The sequence below is a fragment of the Phalacrocorax carbo genome, chromosome 2 (genome assembly GCF_963921805.1).
Source record: "Phalacrocorax carbo chromosome 2, bPhaCar2.1, whole genome shotgun sequence".
Taxonomy (NCBI): Eukaryota; Metazoa; Chordata; class Aves; order Suliformes; family Phalacrocoracidae; genus Phalacrocorax; species Phalacrocorax carbo.
In genome coordinates, this window is record NC_087514.1 from 101,463,655 (window position 1) to 101,485,074 (window position 21,420).

Consider the following 21,420-nt stretch of genomic DNA (forward strand, 5'->3'; position numbering starts at 1 on the left):
TATTTCTGTTTCTCCTCATCACCGATATCTTTAAAATTGTTTCTGGAGACAGTGGGCCAGCAAGCAGGAGATGCAACAAAGCTTTTTGTGTTGTCTATATAGCAGGGATCTCCCGGATTAGGCCTCTACAGAAAAGGTGTTTGGCTTTCAGCCCTGTACTTTCTGTAAATGTGCAAGCACAGCTCATGTTCCTCTTTTGTCTATAATGAAATACTTGATGCAGGTTTTACAGTTCTTGTGCATAAACTGTCTGGATAGGTCTCTCTGATACTTCATGGCTGGCTAGGAGTAGGTTTGTGTTTGGTTATTACCGAGATTGATAGAAATAAGGGAAGAAGCCCATAGTTAAGTATTGGCACTTGTGCAGCAGGACAAAATAAATAATCCTGAATCATGCTGTGCTGGAAGTTACTGACTGAGCCCCATAGGAACAATGCATGCTTTGAGATAATATATGTTATATTTTACCTATGTGTAAGTATGTATAACTTATAAACCACTTTTCAGCTGGACAAAGTCCCATAGATTCAAAGAAAATCACTGGTAACTTATATAAATTGGTAACTTATTTCTTTCCCACCCACCCCAAATAAAAAGATAGTGCATCTTAAATGGTTGCTGGGGAAGGATATGCAACTTCTACTCTGCCATGCTGAAGGAGAAAAGGGTGGGAATCGGAAATGACTCTGCTTATCTAGGATGATGGAATGCAATCCTCTTAACTACCTGTTGCATTGATTCATATGTTCTTATTCTTGTCTTCGTTAATGTGCTGATACGTTGGCCTTCAAGCAGTAGAAAAAAAAAGTTCAACAAAATATTAAGTTATTCATTAATAACTGTTTGTATTCTTTTGCTTTTGGCTTCTTTTTGTCCATTAAAAAAAAATCATGATTTTAAAAAAAATCTTTATTGATAAATATAATTTGCATGAAAATTTTTGAGAAATCCAAATCCATGGCCAAATTTATGTTATTCCATGCTAAAAATTCCAGATGCTTTGGGTAGAATGTGCTACTAGAAGTAGCAGTGCCTATGCTGGGTTTGGTATGTACTTTCTAGGATGTGACATTGAAGAAAAAAATAGAAGTCATCTTGAAGTGTGCAGAATTACTGTTGTGAGCAAAGAAATTAAATCTGTAGATTTTTTGGAAACTTCTAACCCTGTGCATTGTTTGTTTGGTTCTTCTCAAGCCTTTGCTTTGAAAATACAGATGTTGTGTATTTTGACTGAATATTTTACAGATTCGTGCTTAAATATGGTTTAATGGATTTTTTTTTTCATTGCTGTAAGTTTATCTTGTCTTGACTTCCAAAGCATCGTTCATTCTTTGTGTTCTTTTTGCCTTTTCAGTTGAATAATAGGTTAAAAAAAGAGGACAGGTTGATTGTCACAAAGAACAAATAAAAAAACTAATGAAAAAGTTGACTGAGGCATTTTTTCACTTACCTCTGTAAATGGTATTTTAAAAAGTACCATATAAATATGAAGTGAGTGAATCAGGACGCAACCTATTTTTTCAATGGATATGAGAAAGACTTTAGGTTGACTGTCATTAAACAGTTTCCTTAAATGGGGATGTGGTTTGGAATGGTTGTTTATAAATATGCAGATGTACTTAAGCCCAATAACTGTCAAGCATTTGCATGTTAATGAAGTGTTACAGCATTAAGCAGTGGATAGCCAGCCGGAAATGTGGAGATAGGATTTATCCTGAGGATCTCAAGGAAACTGCAATGCAATGTAAACAGAAGGTATGGCTTCTATCGACAGGCAGGGATGTTGTTCATTATCGACACTTATTTTCTTGTATTCTGTCAGATGCACAGTAAAACTAAATTCCTGCTGCCTCCAACCCTTCTGTTTTTTCACCAAAATAAATCAATTTTGAGGACAGAAATGAATACCCTTCTTTCTCAGATAGACAGCAGAACTCATAAGGGAATAATTACAAGTCTAATTCAGCTCCTTTAATGACATCAGCTGAACGATTCTTGGATTCAAAGTCCCGGATGAGTTCCTAAGCTTTTTAACTCTAAGCTTCTAGGCTGAAATAGTATGACTTTTAAATTTTGTTTTCATTGGAAGATCAAAGAAATTACTGCAATATTAATTAACTGTGTGCATTTCTGTTTGCGTAGCCTGCTGAAAGAAATTTGTGTATTTAATAGCATCCATTTGCTGGGTGAGATAAGGAAGGGAGAGAAGGCTGGTATGTTGGGCCTATAAGAAGAATTGTCTGCAGGACTGACAAAAGCTTCTAGAAGTTGGTCATCCATGTATATATTCTCTAGAAGATTTTTCTGTCAGGTCTAATCTGATAATCCTGACATGAGCTTTCCTAATGGGCTGAATTCCAGGTGGATTAGTTGGTGTCACTATCTTGTTTTGATGTTTGGGTTTTTTTTTTATTTTGTGCAAAAATTACAAATATATAGTTGGGAATGTGGAGGGAATGGCATGTTTCAACATTGTTTTCTTTTTGGTAATGTAATAGCATCCATAGCTTCCCTTTGTGTAATCGTACAATGAAGGAGTGCTGGTGCCCTGTTTGTATGATTAAAAGCTGCATTCCTGCTGTCAGGGCAGGCCAGCCATTCCTTCTACCTGTTTTTTGCTATCAAATAGAAAATGTGTAAAGGGTAAATACAGCTGCCATCCAGGACCAATTTAGTTCTTGACTTAATCCTTTATCTGTATTGAGGCTGCAAGTTTTGAATGGTCTGTTCTTTAACTTATTTGTCCAACAGAAACGTTGATTTCATCCTTGAAAAGTCCCAGTAAATAAGGACTGCAAGTGGCAGATGTGTTTTAAAACTATATCAGGGAAAGGCAGGGAGAGGAAATGGATGTTAAATGTAAGAAGTAAGTGGATATCATGTGCTCTGAGTGGAACGTACCTATCTTTCACTTCAGACAAATACATGTGATGAAAAACCATAGCACAGAAGACTTCAACGCACAGGTCTGGCACAGCTCCTCCACGCTGAAGTTACAGCAGATGGATTCATCTCAACAAAAGGCATAGCTGCAGAACATGTAGATATATTTCATTTAGCAAGCATGGGTTCTCATAGCAATAGCGATGCATCAGCATGGGTTTTGGTGGTGCTGGTAATGTGGGTGTGCAGGCTTTCCAGGAACCCTGGGCTGCAGGGAAGGCTGCTGTGCCAGATCTCTGACATGGGTGTAGCTGGAGTCAAGCTAGTGTCAACACCATGCCATTACTTGCTTGGTTATTTAATTGCTAACCCAGGCAGAGGTATGAATGTTACAAAGTATTTCTATACCTTATGGTACCATCTGTACCTGGCTGGTTGTAACACAGGTGCCTTTGAAGGGGTGCCTTGACAGAAGGGAACCAAGAGGATGCTGAATTCTCACAATGAGAAGGGATAACCAGTGCAATGGCAAAGTCTGGACTTGATAGCCTGCTGCTGCCTTGGAAATTTAAGGCAAAGGAGAATGGCATGATAAATCAGGGGGTCACCAGCCCAGCTTTCTGCTCAAGGCAGGGGCAGCTATGGGATCAGGCCAGTTTGCTCAGGGCTTTATCCAGTTGGGTCTTGAAAACCTGCAAGGATGGACATGGCACCATACCTCTGGGCCCATGTTATGCTGCTTGTCTGCCCTCATGGAGAAACAGTTTCTCCATATAGCTGGTCTGAAAACATCTGCTGTTAACTTAGGCTCATTGCCTGTTATCCTCCTGCTGTGCATCACTATGAAGAGCCTAGCTCATAACTACCTTGTAGACACTGGGGGGCTGCTCTTACAGCCTTCAGGCTGTCTCCTCTCCAGGCTAAACCTGGTTCCTCAACCTCTTCTTCACAGGGCAAGTGTTCTAGCCCCTGACCATCTTGGTGGCCCTCTGCTCATTTGCTCATGGTAGTCAATGCCTGTCTTGCACTGGGGGGCCCAGAACTGGGCACAGTATGTGACCTAATAACCAGAAGGGGGATAATTGCTACCTTTGAGCTCCTGGCTGTGCTCCTGTTCCTGCTTATACAGCCCAGGAACCTGTGGCTGCCTCTGCTGCCAGAGCACACTGCTGGCTCATGCTCAGCTCACTGACCACCAGGATCCCCAGGGCCTTTTCCACACAGCCAGTTTGTCCCCCGCCTCTGCAAGGCCTCCCTCTGAGCCCAGTCATCCACCCAGCAGTTTACCAATCAGGATGTCCACCCATTCAAACCATAATGTCCCAATTTGGGTGCAAGCATATTGTGAAAGACAGTGTTGAAAACCTTGCTAAAATTGAGGTACATGATGTCCACTACTCTGCCTTTGTCCTCAGAGCTGGTAATTTCATCACAGAGAGCAGTCAGGTTGGTCAGACATGATTTTTCCCTTGGTCAGTCCATGCTGACTGTTCCCACCTCTCCATGTGTTCAGAGATGTGCTTCAAGAGGAACCCCCTTCGTGTGCTTCCCACAAAGCGAGGGGAGGCTGACCAGCTGGCATCTCCCTGTACTGGCCTTTTGGCCTTTTCTGGAGGTGGGTGCAATGCTTGGCTTTCTTCAGGTGTGAGACATCTCTGATGATCTCTATGACTTTTCAAAGACAAGAGTGGGTGCACTATGACAGCAACCACTTCTCTCAGCACCCATGGATGCAGCCCGTCTGCAATATCCTCCCAGCAGCCGAGTTGCAGCTGTGCCAAAATGATGGCTGCTTCTGCCACACTGAGGTAGAGCAGAGCTGAACTGCTCGTTTCGTCAGCTTCTTTTTCCTTGTAGTACTGTAGGGGAAGGGATCCTCTGGGCCAATCATGTACTAAGATGGTACTTCTTGGTCTGGTTTGTCCAGAAATAGGACAGAGCAGTTGTGCAAAGCAGCTGCTGCATGCTGGGGAGAGAGCCCTGATTATTTTTCCGAGAAGGAGAAATGTTAGAGAAGGATGTGCCCCCTTCTACTAGTTCTTTTTTAATGTAAAGGTAGTTTGTTAATGAAAAGAAGTCATAGCTCTCTGCCTGCTTGTTGAAGGCAGTGTGCCTGTATGCTGGCTCTGGGTCGGGAGCCGGGCTTCAGGGCGAGCAGGCTGTGCTCGCCTGCTGGCTGCGGGTGGCCTCTCTGATCCTGTTTCTGCAGGAACAAGTGTTGGATCAGCAAATGGGATGTATGTGAGAATAATAACACTCAAATATTGATTTACTGGATACTCGAGCTACTTCTGTGGTTGCAAGCTGTCTGCCTTCAGCTGCACGCCTTACGTTGCACCCAAGGCATAGCTCCCTTGCTCTGCCTTCTTCTGCTTATTGTTTGCAGAGGGCTAAGGAGTGTTTTAATGCATGGCATGTGAGAGAGCACACCCGTGGAGTGCTACTGTAGGAGATGCTGGTCCAGCCTTCCACTAGTGCCATGACTGTGTGTTGTGTTTGTTAACTCTTTGCAACCTCAGGACAAGGGCTGCTGTTGTGGCTGGTGTCTCCCAGAGGGGTGAGGAGGAGAAAGCAGAAGGCTGCTACAGAGTGGGGGAGGGGGTTACTTTGTAATTTTCCTCCCCGTATCCCTTTCTTTCTCCCTCCCTTCAAAAAAAACCAAAACTCTACCCCTTCATAATTAGTGCTGCACAAAAGGTTGAATTCAGCCTATCTCAGTTTGGGCAAAAAGAGGGAAAAAGCCACTGTGACAACAAAATTGTGTTCTGTGTAATTTTAGATGTCAGACTGAAAATCTGCTGATTGGGGATCATTTTCTAGCATGAGTCCTGGCCCACAATTTGAGTGGCAGTTGTGTTTAAAAGTCCTGACTGTACTGTCCCACAAATGTGGATTTAACTTTTATTACTATCTGGGTAACACCAGACTTGTTGGTTTTGATCTTACTGTATATACTATATATACTATATATAGATATATCTATATCTATATATAGTGTGTATATATATATATACACACTATATATACTATATATACTATATATACTATATAAGATGCTAAGCAACAACCGGATTCTTTTTCATTGACCCCTTAATGGATGGATCTTTTTTTTTAAACCTGGGCACTTTTTTTATATATCTCTAGATACTTTTGCATTTTGTGGCTTAATTACATTATGAACAGAAAGGAATTTAACTCTCCAGGGGAAAGAGTTAGAACAGTTTGCACCTGAGAAAGGGAAGTTAATGTTATGCCTATCAAGCAGCAATAGGATGAAAATCCCAGAGTGCCTGACAGTGATGTATTCTGTTGCCCTCACTGTCCCATTAGGAAGCCTTTCCAGGTCTCAGTGAGCTCCCAAGAGCTATGTTTGTGTAATCATACCTTCTGCCCTTCCTTCCCTTTCCTTTTTTTTTTTTATTTGTGTCTTATTAATTTTCTCTGGATCCTAAAGCTGTTAAATACAGCTTGTCAAACTATGAGTATACACCAGAGAAGCTTTTGGCTTATTGAATTTGGCCAGCTTCAAATTGCCCCTATCGTCCAAACCTGCAGTTGGCCATTGATGTAGTGTGGGAGAGCCTTGATGTGTCCTCTTCTTGTGAGCACACCACAGGAACAGCAAGTGTCGTGGAGAGCTTTTGGCTGTTTCCACAAGCTGGAAGAGTTGCTTCCGCAGTCTGGGATCCCTCTATATCTTGCATTGCCCTCCAGCTTCTGCAACACTGTTTTATTGCAGTGTGCTGCTGAAATTACTCTTGCTGGCAGAACTTGTTGTCCGTGTTTTTTTAAGGTTCCTGGGTGCTGCTGAAACGGCCGTCAGACACCTGCTGTACTAAAAATCTCCTTGCAAATATCAGAGGTCTTACCTTTTGGAGGAGTTCTTGAGTTTAAAAAGGTAAATGTGGTTTCCAGTATAAACTTTTCTAGAAAATTAGGTTCTGACATATTTCTACATTTACCAACTCAAATCCTCTTCAGAGCAGCTGTAATGGCCAGAATATAAGTTCTGTAGTCAGAGCATATTGCCATTGTAAGCGGTGAAGAGTGCCTTAGTTTTAATTTGTGTAGTTTAAAAAAAAAATCTTGCCTTGACTCTTGCTTCTTGTTGTCAATTATGATCATGTCCCCATACCAAACAGTGATGGCTTCAGTTGTCTGCTTTACGTAAAAACCTGCTGTGTGTCAAAACCAAAGGACTCCTTTATCCCCTCAGCACGCTGATACTTCCTGGCAATTTTGAGCAGGACGTAAACTCATTAAAACCCCTGAATTAGTTCTTAACCAATGTTTATACAATAGCTCAATAGAAATTATGTTTACACAATAGCATAATGCAAAACTGTGCTATTTTCATTTCAACAAGTGTGTGCATGCTGTGGAAACCACAGGATTTGCGGGAGGAGGAGGATGCCTTGGAGAAGAATCCAGCCTTAACTGGCCATTGGTTATTTAGATGGTACAGAAATCTTGGGGTCAGATTGGCTTCATTTGTTGCTCCAAGAGGCATGGGCTGCTGAATGTTTTTTAAGGAACACTTTTCTCAGTTGCGTGCTTGCCTAGGGGTGGCCTTCTCCACCATAAGCAGCTTGTTCTTGCTAGTCATCCCTTCAGGCTCAGTGTGCTGGTGTTAGGCGAAGTGAGCAAACTTATCCGCAGGCCATGAGCACAGTGTGCCCCACCTGATCAGCAGTGGCCAACAAACAAGCTCAAGTCAGCCCTAATTTGTAAAAAGCTTACCAAGCTAGGACTAGGCTGCTCAGGAGACAGATTGCCTCTTTCTTACTGACTGAAACAATGAGATACACCAAGAGCTGCTGTCCTGGATCAGTTGAATGCGCTGATGCCCTTACACCCTTTGCAGACTCCAGACATATTTAGTTCTTAGGGCATGTCTCCATACTGCTTTGCTTATCTTGAGCGTCCTGGAAACCGTGTGTCTGTGACTCATGGGGCATCGAACCCAAGCTAATCAGCTATGTTGACAGGTAGGGTATGTTTTATCAGGCTTAATGCCACCTTAACGTGGTTGTGCAATTTCCAGAATACTTTGTGTGGATATGCCCATAATCAGGAGCTTAAAGTGACTCTGAATTTGTCTCTGTCCAGTTCAGACTGCATGACCTTTAAAGAGACCATGAAGCAATATCTCCTCATTTTCCCTCTGTGCCCTAAAGGCCAATCCAGGACAAAGAGGTTTTGAAGGGACACAAGGAAAGTAGAGCCAAAATAAGTACCAGGAAGGAAAGAGGAGGGGAAGAAACAGAAATAGTAATGGGAACCTGTCAGGTACAGAGAATGCCCTTTTTGACATACTCTATTTCTTATAACACTTAGCATGTTTAGGTACAACAGTAAAAGGAGACTTTCTGACCCCGAGAGATGTTATGTTTGCATTTGCAGTATGCTCCGGCTGGGGAGATTATATTCCACCTACGAGCTATGGCAAACTGGAATTGTTTTGTAGGAACCATATTTTTAACAAAGGTGTTTTGTAAACTCTGAAACATCTTACTGCTTATTCTCACGTAGGTTCATATATTAAAAAAAAAAGGAAAGAAAAACAAAAGAAAAAGAAAAAGGCAGCATGAGCGTGCTACAGGTGTGCTACAGGGTTGCCTGGATGACTAACCCTCCCTATTTGGCTGGCTACTTTCTGAGACCATATTGAACACACGCTCTGGTGCTGTTCGAAGGCCCCATGAGAGGCAGGAGCTGACTGAAAGCTCTCAGTTATGTTGAAGTGGGTGGCGAAAGTGCTGGAATTGAACAGCTGCTGTGAACCTGCTGCACTTTGTTGTTTATATATTATTTTGCATGCCGTCTGGAACAAGAATGGTGCCACAGTTTACAAAAGCTGTAGCTGAGGTTCATGTTGAACAGTGAGTGTGAAATATTATTAAGTGATTATCAGAGTTTAAAGGCTCCTTGGAGTGAGGTTCTCAGAAAATTTTAAAGGTGGCTTCTTAGGTTAGAGAAGTTTTAAATGAAACTTGTTGCCAGCTTTTCATTCCTTGCGTGTTTAAGTTACATTTGGGTGTCCCAGTAAGTCCTCAGCTACACCCAAGAATCATGCTGTGACTGAGCCTAGGACAAAACATCCATTAGTTACGAGGTTCATTTACTTCATGGGCAGGAGGTGATACTGCTGTCACTGAGAAAGCATTCATCAGAAAACCTTCCCTATGTGCATGGGTGATGTCAGATGCGACTGACCAACAGATTTATGTTGCAGATGGAGTAAAGCTACTTAATACATAAGCCCATTTCCAAATCTTGCTGAGCCAACCCAGCAACTTCTGTTGGGACAAGGGTGCAAGGACAATGCAGCATGGCCAGGCTGTAACCTTCTGGCTGCCTCCTGCTTGCTTGGCTTGCTCTGTCTTTTAAGGACTTTTTCCTTGGTAGTAGAACGTTGCCTGTAGGTGCCACCACAGCTAAACAAGTATGGGCTGGATGAGGAGGCCCAGCCATTTTTGGGAAACCTGGAGAAGTGTCTTTCCCACATAAAACCATAATTTTGCTGTCCCCAATAATGGCCTCACCTGGATCCATGAGACTGGGAATCTTTGAACTTTCAAACTCTTTCTGCTATGAGTGTGAGGGGGATTTTGCCTCTTATTAACAAATTCCTATCTAAAAGACTGTAACCCACAAACCTTTGCTATTTCTGTGTTTTTTGCATGGGCCTGCTGGTGTGCTGACATACTTACACCTTTTTAGTTAGGCACACTGCAGCTTACACTCTTTCTGGAAAATTGGTAGTAAAGGTGGGGGAATTGAAAAGCTCCTAGATATTTGTCAGGTATGAAGCATGGCTTGACATATGGAGCAGATATTAATACCAAAAATAATACAATAAACATTGCATAGTTGTTGTAGGAGTACCTTTCTCTTCTGTTGAACTAGGTGGAAAGCTTACGTGCTTGTTAATGTGAAGCAGGTGGCTATCACTGGAAAGCAGCAATAAAGCAAGCTTTCTGGTCAATTGTTTCATAATGCTGAACCGGCAGCTCTCCGATACGACTCTATACCTCGTATGTCGGCATTATGTACGAGGAATTAGATATAACTTGCCTTGCCTTGTGCTGGCCAATTAAAACGTGGTCTTAAAATATGGTGCATTTGCTTGGATTAATAGCATCTGTGCTTTGAGTGTGTGACAACTTCAATATGTTCTTAATACAGCTTCACCATATTAACAGCCTATGAAAGGGTTGCCTAAGTATTATAGCTACTTTTCAGCCTTGAGTTTGCGCTTTCTTCTGAAAACTCAAGTTTGTGAGTAGGGTTTTCTGTTCTGCACGAGATGCTAAGGAGAAGATGGGAACCTTAAACCCAGAACAATTAAAATTAATGAAACCTGCGTTTCCCAGAACAGATGTTGATTGACACACGAGTTCTGACTGTTAATTTTTCCTCTCGCTTGGGACCTACAAAACAGGGTGTGTGTGTCTGCTTTCTATCCTCCTTGGCTACCTTGTTTCTCCCAAATGGGTGCAATTTTCAGGTGTCTAATGCTGTGGAGCTCATTCTGCAGCCTTTTGCTCCATCAGGGCACCAATTAGGTCTCCCTTGTGTGTACCCAGCTGCATATTTTCACAAAATCTGTAGGAACTTACTAGCTTTGAGACTCTTAGTCCTCTGTCAAACGTGTCTGAATTCAGTCAACAGGTTAAAAAATTGCTGGGAGCATGGGGGACAGACTACTTGTGTACATGTGTGCACACAGGTAATGAACCCATAGGCTTTGCACGTGTAGGAACACATGTATCATGTATTGCATGTGCTTTTTTTCTCCGTACACCTGATGAAATTCCACCAGGTCTGAAAATTAAATCCTGCTTTAAGAAATTATTAATTTGCCTTTGGGTTTTTTCCAGGCATGTTATTTGTTTATTTTGCTTCTCTCTAATCCATCCTCATAAGTGGTATAAGAAAAATGTTGACACACTTTTACCTCTGCCATCATCAGTGGGTGCTACTCTAAAAGTACCTAATGATTTTAATGAATTTTGTGGCTGAAAGTTGGACACTGAAGCTGATTTGAAAGCATTCACCAGTGAAAAAAGGATAGGCCTTTATTGATGGCTAGTCAAAAGTGAAGACTTAGCTGTAATTATTTACAAATCAATTAATGGACCTTTCCTCTAACACCCTATCAGTCAAAGACTGGCTAAGAGCAGAGGAGAGCATTGATAAGAATACACCATGAAACAAAATCAATAGTCTTTTTGTCATTCTGACAGAAGTGAGCAGTACACGTGGATTAACCCAGAATGCAATAGGAAAATGTCCACAGGCTGGAAGATAACCCAATTTTGTAAAATCAAGGTTGTCATAAGAATCTTTCATAATTGATGGTGAGATTAGAACCTATCTAGCATGCCGGTGGTAAGAATCACAGCAGATTCTGGTGCAGCATTGCAGCTCTTTAAAGGGAGATTAGTTTTGTCAGCCCTGGAATCTGTCCTTAATGTCGGCTAATTTAAAGAAAATACATATGTACCCTGTACTTTGTGGCCATACTTTTACGATTGACGTCATATGTTTATGATTGTAGCTGGCAGTTGTGGTGTTAGCTTTTATGCAGTTCCTGGACAGTATTGATGCAGGTGTGTTTCTGATGCTGTAGGAAAGCTGTCAATATTCTCTTATCTTTTTGAAAGAAGTCTTTTTAATTAATATGTTCTTCTCTACAATATCTTTGGTTCAGATTACTTTGTCTGAATGTGAAGTTGTGATGATATTCAGATCATAATCCTGGCTATAGTATGACTCTTCAAAAGGACAATAGGAAAACAAAATCTTAATATTTCCTCCAAATGACCTTTGGAAAAAGTTTTAAACGTTTCTGTAATTATCAGTAGAGCCCTAAGATGCTATTGGGGTAACTTATTTAAATGGCAAAATTTAAGACTACCAGTTTTAGCAAATATTAGTTATTCATGTGACTGCGTGATGTGAAATTCTCAAGGAATTTTCAGAATTGTACCTACGTTTTTCCTCTTTGCACTCAAATCAGTAACAGCAGTGCTCTGATTTCTGCTTCCAGCCGGGCAGTACTTATTTCACAGCCATACAATTAGCATAATTTCATTCCACTCGAGTATTCCTCGTAAGTGCCCACCGGCCTCAGCTCCCCAAACTGGGCCTTCCTCAAACTGCTTTTGGGAAATCCTGGTGAAAGAGACCACTATGCACACGGTCCCCCTTTTCTCCATCCCCCCGACATGTTGTTGAGCCTAGCTGTACAGTACGTTTCTGCATTTGTGGAGGTTATTTTGTAAACCATCCAAGGAGCGTAGCAGTTGCTCTGCCTGCCTATTTAATTCATTTTTCAGCCTAAGATAACTCTAAAGATTGTAGCTCCTCTGAGATTTAGTGCAATAACTCTCCCTTGCCAAACAATACAAATAGGCACTGATGAGTACAAAAGCATGAATACCTGGCAATTATTTAAATAAACAGCATGTCAAACCCAAAAGCAAAACCCAAACAAAAAATATTAATCAAAATGAGGATTATTAGTAATGTTTTGTGACCGAGACCAAAGGTCAGCACAATAACTTCTCGGTAATGCATCGTGCAGTCATGCAAAAGACCTGGTTTCTGTTCCCAGGCTTGGGGTTTGCTTGGACTCCACAGGGAGAAAGCTTTGCATTGCTCGTTGATTTCAAGGGTAACCATATGGATGGAAGTATATGCCCTTCTGTCAGATGTTTGGGTCCTGAAATGAGGCAGTTCTTGAGAGAGCAAATTCCTAGGGACTTTCAAATGGCTAGAAGTATGTGATGAATGTTAGAAAGAAAGATATGGAGTTCTAGCTTTTAAAACATTTTAACACAGTAAACCCCTGAGAAGGTAAAAGTGTATGTAGTGAGTCTGACAGCTCCATGCTAAACATACATGATTCCCAAAGAAGCCTTCTGTGCTCCAAGGTGCTTTGTCTGTACCTATAGAAATGCTTATAATTTTCAGTGCAAAAATAAATATATTAAAATGTATTAAAAGAACAAATGTTAGGGGAGTGGTGGTTACCCTGGTAACTGTAACTCTGATATTAATTAGTATGTCAGTTGGTTTTAGCTGCTGACCTCTTAATGTTTCCCTCTGCTTATTTGCAGTAATAGTTTTTGAATTCTATGTTCTTTGTTTCTACTTTATTTCTTATTTAATTCTCTTTGGTAGTTTTGTCCCCACCCTCACTGAGTTGTTCAAAGACAAACTTCTTTTCCCCACACGCTCTTCTCTCCTCAAGTAGGGCAGAGTGAAAGGAGCAGAGGAGGAATTGCAGAACTGAAGTTAACATCCTAGCATCTTCCTTGGAATAAATTCTTTCTGAGAAAATCATTGTCTCGTCTGCAAGAAACAGAACTCTTCATTTAAACTTATTATACTTCTCATATATCAAAATGACACAATGATGTGACAATGATGTAGACAAGTAGCAACATGAGAAAAATAGAATAACTTGTTTTCAGCACATTTGACACAAACTTTTTTCAAATATCAGAAGAACTTTATGTATGTTTCCTGACATATGTCATAACCTTGGCATTGATTCAGGAGCACGTTGACATTAGTTGGGATTGAGAGATGCTTCCTGTTCTTTCTCCTCCTGATTTGGCTCGTGGTCATGGACCCACATACACTTTTCAGAGGTTTTTACAGCATGTTTTTTGGCAATTTTCCAGGAGAATTTAACTTTGGGTGAAAACAAGGTGAGCAGAAGAAAAGGAGGTGAAAACACAAAGTTAGCTTGAAATCACTGCCTGCCACCATCTTGAACTATTTTTTCACTGACCTTTGGGTAAGAAACATTTGGAAACAGCACAGCAGCAGTAATCAACACTGACTACCTTGTATAGTAGAAGTTTCCTTGGAGGTATACATGTTCTAGGTGATTTACTTCTTGCAGGTTAAAAACGTGTTATTTAAATATTTAATCCTCTTTTGCCTGATGCTCCATAGTAAATACTATGGAAAAACCATTGTCTGTCTACAAAATAGTTCTTTGAAGTATGTTTTCAAGTCTTTCTACTTAGCTACTCTTCCTCTGTTTTCTGCTGATTTCTTAAACACAAAACACAGTGAAGGGTGCTCTTACTGGCTACTTTAGGTATTAGATGTAGCTGTTATTTCTGAAGGCCAAACTTAAAATCCTATGTCAGTGAAGAAGGGCTGGGGTCACAAGTTCTACCTGAGGTTAAAATAACCCCAAAATAAATGGTAAAAATACTTCAGAATGAATCCCACTAAAAACAGTTTCAAAGTACTAAAAGGCAGTCCCCCAAATGTGTATGTATGGAATAGAGTGCTGTTTAGGTAAGTGCAACAGCCTTCCTTCTTTTGAAGCAAATCTTATTTACTGATGATTTTATTGAATTTTTTTTTAAATTTAGATCTGTTTTGCGATTAAGACCACCTATTTACACTGCCCTCATACAGAGTCATAGAACCATAGAACAGCCCAGGTTGGAAGGGTCTTTGAGAGATTACGTGGTCCAACCTTTCATGGGAAAGGGAGCCTAGATGAAATTACCTAGCACCCTGTCCACTTGCGTCTTGAAAACCTTCAGCAATGAGGACTCTACCATGTCCCTGGGGAGGCTGTGCAAGTGAATGATTGTTCTTACTGTAAAAAACTCATTTCTTACATCTAGGAGCAAAACAGTTTGATAGCTAATGCTGAACTTGTGTTTTGAGAAGAGGGGTTTACATGAGCTTTGTGTGTATAAGAAAGAAATGGAGGAGTTTCGGTGGAAGTAGACTGATGCATTTGAGCAAAGTTTTGTAAAGAGTTTTTTATTCTTTTTCAGTGAAAAAAACCCTGAATTCCAAATCTAGCTTTGTTGCTTCAGAAATAGTTGGGCTGAGGTAATTTTGCTTTGGCTTCACTCTTTGTGAAATTAATCCTTAAGCTTTCAACCCAAAGCATTACATAGTTAATCGGACATCAAAAGAATGTGTATATGGGACACATTTAGATCTACCTCAGATCTGTATCCTTCTGGTGCATCAAGCTAAGCAGTCTAATAATAATCACAGCACATCATGACAACATGAAACCCCGTTGACCAGATGGTTCTCTGTGGCTTCAAGAAGTACATTTGGCATCTGCAAAAGCACAGTCTTCTTTTTATTATAATTTTCCCAGGCATTTCCCCCAAATTACTGAAAGACTGTAAAAAGCCTCTCTGCCAACAACCATCTTACAACATATTTAAGCACCTAATTAAAGTATTTTGATGTCCAAGTTTGCAGATTAAGTTAACATTTTCATGTTTCTGTATATTTCTGAGGCAGAGGATACTGGGAATGCAGACACAGTTATTGATCAGTTTAGCTTGCTGCTCATGCAGCAGGCTACCCTTTGACAGACTTCTAGTTTTGTGGTATTAGATCTGTGCTTGCTCAAACCCCTTGATTTGTCAAAAACGTTAAGCATTTTTATAAATAATGGTATTTTGCGTGGAACGCCCTGGACATCCAGCATCTTGCTTTAACAGAACAAGGAAGAAATACTGCTGGCAGCAGATCAGGAAATTGAAATATAAACTTGCATCTTAAATTGCATACAAGCGCAAACCGGTATTAGGTGATGTAACACCTTACATTTTCTAGTAAATGAAGTAAGGAGGAAAAATGTTAACTATTATAGAGCTAATAAAATGTGACACACATGATTAAGAACAACCAGTTTTTTATGAAATCTCTTTGAAATTGTAACATGCTTAACATCTCAATATTCACTTAAAAGCATAGCCTAGCATAAGGATGTCTTCTACACAAAGGAAACCATCTTTTTTTTTTTCCTCCAGCAAAATTCCCTAACTGTCTGTGTATTCTATACAGTGTTGTTATTAGTGATATAAAAATTGTTTTCCTTTGTCTGAAACCCATTTGGACAATGTTAGCTCTAAATCTTAAATCCATCTTCACTGCTCAGCCCTGCTCAGTATGAGAGACACTAATACAGATGTGGGAGTTAGGAACAGGGCACAAGTTTCTGAAAAAAGAAGAAAAATACCATGTGAGGGGAAAAATAAAGAGTAGAAAGTGAAAACAAAGTAGAAGGTAAACAGGGATTATGGAAAAGGTGCATGAAGGAATGAAGGAAAAGGCAAAAATTAAATTTAAAAGTTCTGATAAAGTATGTTGTAGACATACTTTATCTATCATTTGGGGTAAGAAGAATGTTTCTGTTGCTTGTATATGGACTAATAGGCAATCTTATGAATGCTGATATTTCAAAAAGTTGAGTCAAATGAAGAAACATAGAATAGATATTAATCTTTGGGTTCAGGAGAGTTACAAGCTTAAACTGAGCCTAAGGATTACAGATCCTCGAAGTTGCCGAGATGTATACAGATGTCACTTCACAGAGTTTGTGTAGCAATCCCAGTTGTCAATACTACAGGTTGGTTTATTGTTGGCTTAAACTTTAGGAAGCAACTTCATCAAGCAAAGGTGGTGGGCTTTACCTGTCGCTCATTGTAGCCTTGCATGAGGGTGAGGATGCTGGCAGACCTCTGTGCCGTTAGTGCAACAGTGGTATTTGTTACATGGGATTATTCTACATTGCTGCACTGTTGCACTTATGTTTTGCCACGTAAGAAGGCAAATGTGACAAAGCTTCCCTACAGCTGTGCAATATGTTTTCACCTCACAGGACAAATATGAACAGGTGGAAGGACATGAATATTAAAACAACAGAAGGTAAGGAGCCAGCCCAGCTCTGGTACCCATAACCGTGGCTGTGGGTATGCAAATTGCTGTGGTACTGTGGGGTGAGTTCATTGTAAATTCATGGTGTTGGTTACTGCCTCAGTACATGCTTTTGACCTATGGTTGATGTGAAGTGGTGTGAGGTAGTTCCCAGGCACCAAAACTGCATATCTGGGCAATTCCCGAGAGTATGTCCTGGCCTGTGAATTCACACGCTCCTCTACCTTGTGCCTGTGCTCTTATCGTGGCAGATAGCATAATGAACATGGCATCCTAATAGGTTGCAGGAATTTAATGAGCAGATATGTTTCAAATTGTGTTTAAGTTGGTACAGTCATAGTTATGTCATGACTGCACTGTTTTGGTTTTTTTTTTTTTGTTTTTTTTTTTAATCAGGAGTCAACACTAAATTTTGAATGCAAAACAGACAATAAGGTTGGTTGGTATATACTTGGCTGTCATAAACTGGTTAAGCTGGCTTTGGTCTAGCTCTTATTTTGTGCCCAGAAGTAACTTTGTAGACTTAAATTAAAGCATGCAAATACCTGCTTCATCTGAGGCTGCAGTAGGCAATTAGGTATCTTCTCTGGAAAAAACTTTATCTGTAACTTTTTCCTTGAGGAGAGGAATAAAAGCGGAAGAGAGGGGTTTATAAAGTAAGCAGTTAATGTTTTATGTTATGCTATGATATTGTGCCAGTGCAAGCAGTTTTATGATCAATCGCTGTGTTCAGAAAATTGATTCACATTGCTAGCTGGACCTGCACAAGGGGCATGATCAGGAGATCTCTTGTTTCATCCCTAGCCATGTAGGTAATGTTGCCTCATGACTTTCGGGGTTTTCTGTCCTTTCTGAGAGTTTACCTAGGGGCTCCTAGGGAAGAGTAAAGATATTACCGGTAGTGTGATCTGGTTACCTAAAGCAAAAGAAAAGGTCTTAAACGCTATCATTGTAAGTTTTTGACAAATGTCATTATTTAAATATAAAGGCACAAAGGAATACATTTTCAAAGCATTGCCTGGAGGATTGGGTGTATTTCTTTCTTTGTAGTGAGAGTACATTTTAGACTTTGTCCTGTATTTGAAAGAGCTCAGTAGATGAGATCTGAGGGCCTGTGAGTTTAGAAAACTTTGCTTTAGGATGTCCAGACTGAACCTTAAAAGCTGTGTATAGCCCTCAAAACCTGGCCTGCGTATTCACTTTCCTTGTCATTTCAAGGTGAGGAGAACATTGTTTGCTTGCAGGCTTTTCATTAATGTTGAAGGGAAATCATGAGAACAATCAGCTCACATGGTGGTTTGAATTTCTTTTTGTAACAATTCATGTAAATAGGTGTGCATACGCAAGCTAGACATAGCTTTAGGGCTGCTGTTAAATTGCCAGCGTATATGCCAGTTGCATTAAAATCTGACAGCTCTGGCTTACGCGCTGCACTTTTAGTCATGGGAGTAACACGTGGAAATGCCACTTACTCTTTCTGGAAGTAAGGGCTAGATGCTAAGTGGATGGATTGCGAGTTAGGGTTTGGGGTGGGGGGAGTTGTGGAATCCATAGAAAACCTATTTTTATTTCTTATGAACTGTTTTCACCACAGGATTGCTCTTAAATCATTATGCAAACAACTAAGCAATGTCTTTTAGCCAGCTGCGTTAGCCATTCTCTTTGAAGCAGGTGTGCCATGCAAGAGTGTCAGCACTTTCAGACATCAGTGAGCTTTCTTGGTGTGCCTTTGACTGATTAGGAGTGATGCTTGCCTCATTCTGTTTAAAGCAGAGCTACTATAATGCAGATCCTCTTTATTTGCTAAGACAGACAGAAATACAAAATAAGCTGATCCCTGTTTACCTGAATGTGTGCGACAACAATAAATCAGGATATTTCTCCACCCAATGCACCAAGTGCAAGAGCTACTTGCAAGTCTCTGAGGGGACCAAGGTCTTCCCAGGTGAATGCTGTTGGGTATTAAGGAATCTCTGATGAGTGACTGTGGCTGATGAGACAAAAGTTTCAGCTTTATTTGATCAGTTAGCTATGAATGACTGACCTCAGACATCCTGTATAATGTGGTTACCCAGCTATGAGTCTGGCTGAGCTGCCGACATACCTACTCTGCTTGCTGGTGCCCAGTGCAGTGAACTGTGTTGATTCTGCTGCATTTTTGGCTGGCAGTGGAAGAAGTGCCAAGTTCAGCTAGAAACGTGGTTTCTAATGGCAAGAATGCTTTGTTCGTGGTGACAACTGGGGGTGCCGGAGCATCACATCAAAGGAATCAGTAGCATGGGAGCAACAGCTTTCTGCCAAGCACTGCGGCAGGCACTGCTGTTACTGGGACAGTTGAGTTGCTGTAAATCACAGTGCCAGAGTTACAGACGTCAGTGGTAGCTGGGGCACAAAGAAATCTTGGCCATATGTCCTTTCCACCAGTAGAGCCACATGGTGCTGATGGCATGATGTAAGCAAGCCCTATCTGTAGGTAAATGTCCACAGTGCATGTATAGCATGGAGAAACTGCTGTTGGAATGAGATGGTGAAAAACACCTATTGCTTGCACAAAATAAACTTTTTTCAGCAGCAGTCAGGGTCATTTGTCTCTGTTTACCATGATAATCTTTACAGTGGAAGTGTAAACTTCACAGATTTTAAGAAGAGAAGGGAAGACTCTTGTGCCCCTCTCTTCCTGCTCACATTTATGCATTTAAGCTATTTTTAAGGTAGACTCTGTGTGTGTGGAATTTCATAGGCCTGGTAATAAGCACCAAAGACCTAAGCTGGGGACAGGAAACAGGCTTGATGCAGCTGGCTATGGGGGAAGTGGAGAGTCTGTGTTGTTCCTAGGGAGGGAAAAGGGAGCTGATTCATGATGGCTGGGAGCAGTGCTGCTGCTGGGGAGGACAAGAAGGTGACAGGAGGATGAAAAGGGATGAGAGGGCAGGGACTCCTCCCCGGGGGTGTTAAGAGGGAAGGCAAGATCAACGTGGAGGCAGAACTGAGAGCTGCAGTAGGTGGGAGGAGGGAGGAAAGAAGCAAAACAGGATGCAAGGAAGTGGTAGGATAGGGTCCTCTGCCCAAAGAAGGGGCATGAAGGTATGCAGACATTTCCTGGGCAAACATGGGGGCCATAGTGAAGAGTTGCATCATGCTCTAAAACAACAGGCAGAATGTCAGCAAAGTGTAAAACCTTGTAAATAAGTATACTCTGGGGTGAACACGTGTTATTTAGTGTCAGTACTGACCTGAGAGACTGTTGGCAGTCTACTGTTTTCAGCAATAACAGTGTTGTAGTCCACTTTTGAAAACAGTGGCCGAGCTATTCATGCCAAGCCTTTGCCTTCTCCTAATGTTTTCAGGGCCATTTTTGTTTCCAGCAGCAATCTGTGCACCATGGTGTAGCTTCCAGCTACACAGAAGTCCAGCTCGATCTGTTTGCTGTGGCAAGTCAGTGACACCCCTGGTGTGAGTGCTGCGTGGGATGGTGTATACCATACCCACTTGCTCCCAGCAAAGGCTGCGAGGACATTTATTCTGTGTGGAAGAAGTGTGGTAGATGTTTCTGCTGGGGAGTAAGATGGGTGAAGCTTGTGTGTGCAGTCAGTACACTTGGCTTTTGTGCCGGTGAAACACATAATGCTACAGAAGAGTCCTGTGGTTGTTCTTTCAAGGTGTGGATAGTAGGACTGTAAGAAAACATGAGTTTAAAAAGGTCCATTAACAGTGCCTTCAGATGCATGAGGTCTCTGCCCTTATCTGTTGAAAATCGGTGTTACAGAGAATCAGGGTAAAAGAGGTGTTGAAATCATTGGAAGTAAACAAATAAAAGACTGTCTAGGGTAGGCAGTCCTGTGTGTAAATCAGAGATTGTTTATTGCGAGGTTATATCCTCAAAGCCGCTGTTCACAATAGGCTGTTGTACCAGTTCTGCAAGATTTTCTGAAAGAAAATCAAGATACAAAGCTTGCTGTTTGCTTGCCAACTTTTGTTTCACACAGGAGTCCCGTATCTCTACACCCTGTGCTGGGAGTCCTTTTGCTTTGAGACGGAGCTCTCTTTCTCTCTCTTGATCAGGAATAAATCCAGCTCAAGTCCAAAATAAAGGTGGTGGGGGAAATCTTTCTTTCCATTTTTGTTTTCCTTTCAGGAGCTGGGAGTTAGTAGGCAGGGAGAAATGCTAGAAGTTGAGACATGTTAAGAGTGGGCTTTAAAGCACATGTTTAGCTATAATCATTCTTATACACCCATGTGTCTCTCTCCTTTTATTACCAGCTCTCCATGAAATGTGGAGATTAGCACTAGTCATGCGGAAGTGTTTAAAAATTCAAGCAGTGACAATAGGAAGTGTCAGACAGTAATGGAATAAGTACAGCAAAATTACAAAGACAGCAGCTATTCATTAATAAATTAGAACCTTGTAGGGTTTTTTTAAAACTGAGGGTGTCTAACTTGGAAATTATATTCTTCTGGATGCAACTTTATCATTTCCCTTTCACCCCATTTAGGGGAAAAAAAATAAATCCCTCTTTAATCATAGGCCAAATCATGTGTTAATACTCCCCACTGCACATTCAGGAGTAAATTTAGTAAGAGGATTTAGAGCCACAGCTGCCTCTGAGGGACAGGTGGGGAGCTGTGAGGTGTGTAACCCTGGACTTGGAGCGTTGAAGATGGGGTGAGAAAGAGGGTGTAGAGCAAGCCCTGGCACGCAGCGCCTTTCTCATGCTCTCTGCTTACTGAAAACACTAGTGTCGTATATAAGATAGCCAAAACGTGATGTAAGGAAGGTCTAGCTAAAACATATGTTACGCTTGGGTA

The 21,420-nt window shown here is 41.2% G+C and overlaps 1 protein-coding gene across 5 annotated transcripts in view; it reads left to right on the top strand.

Annotated features, from left to right (window-relative positions):
* LOC135312009 (uncharacterized) overlaps window positions 1-21,420 on the top strand; it is a 265,067-nt gene that overhangs the window by 174,335 nt on the left and 69,312 nt on the right. The gene's annotated exons all lie outside the window — the stretch shown is intronic.